The sequence below is a fragment of the Hylobates moloch genome, unplaced genomic scaffold, assembly GCF_009828535.3.
Source record: "Hylobates moloch isolate HMO894 unplaced genomic scaffold, HMol_V3 SCAFFOLD_1, whole genome shotgun sequence".
Taxonomy (NCBI): domain Eukaryota; kingdom Metazoa; phylum Chordata; class Mammalia; order Primates; family Hylobatidae; genus Hylobates; species Hylobates moloch.
In genome coordinates, this window is record NW_026652276.1 from 151,228,420 (window position 1) to 151,229,521 (window position 1,102).

Here is a 1,102-nt window from a genome sequence, read left to right on the forward strand (position 1 = left end):
TCTAAGGGTAGTGATCTTCTGTAATGGTCTTTTTCAAATGTTAAATATAATACATGTAAAATGTCTACCACCAGTGCCTGGCCCATAATAGATACTGAAAAACGGTATCCATAATTAAGAATTAAATGTTCGAAAAGTGCTCTAAATTTTGTTTTCAAAATGATTGACTGAGGTGTCATTGATGTAGTAATACCTCTTAATTATTTTATAGACTTTTACAAATTTATAATGTGGTTCTTTCTATTTAGATCTTTGCATTGTGGAGCTAATATTGAAGGCATTTGTGTACATTATTATTTTGTTATGGCTGCATTTGTTAGTAAAGCCTCGTATTATTTCTGCTTCTGTCTTTCTGTCTTGAGTTGGCTCAACACTGCCTCAAAAAGTGTCATGCAAGAAAAAAGTACATGCTGGGCTAGACTTCAGAGTACTCTTAAATGCTCTGAGATTTCTGCTTAGTACTACCCTATTAAAGCTGTAAAAAAGAATCGGGATATCCTACTCTTATCTGTTCTTAGGATGTCTCCTCTGTTGTCAATGCATGATTTCAATACCAATTTGCAGGTTTTGACACCGGTCCTTGTTAATGAGTATATAGTATTTAATGTTCAGTAGAGATGGTAGATGACACTGATAATATTGCATTATGAAGAAACTGGAGTTAATAGAATGCTTTAAGACATCAAAAGATTAAATGAGACAACTGTTTGCCAGATACAATTTGCCTAGGAAGTTAAAGGCATACTTTTCCTGCTTCTCAAAAAGCAATTAGAGCCAACTTGTGACAACCTGAATATGTAGAAGAAATTGTTTTTGTTTCAAAACTAAAAAACAGGCAACTTGGATATTCCAAATTTTTGCTGGTAGGTTTAGAAATCACTGGCAGTGGTTTGTTTAAAAGCATCTTACGGCTGGGCGCGGTGGCTCACGCATGTAATCCTAGCACTTTGGGAGGCTGAGGCCTGCAGATCAGGAGGTCAGGAGACGGAGACCATCCTGGCTAAGGCGAAACCCTGTCTCTACTAAAAATCCAAAAAAAAAAAAAAAATTAGCCGGGTATGTTGGCACACACCTGTAATCCCAGCTAGTCAGGAGGCTGAGG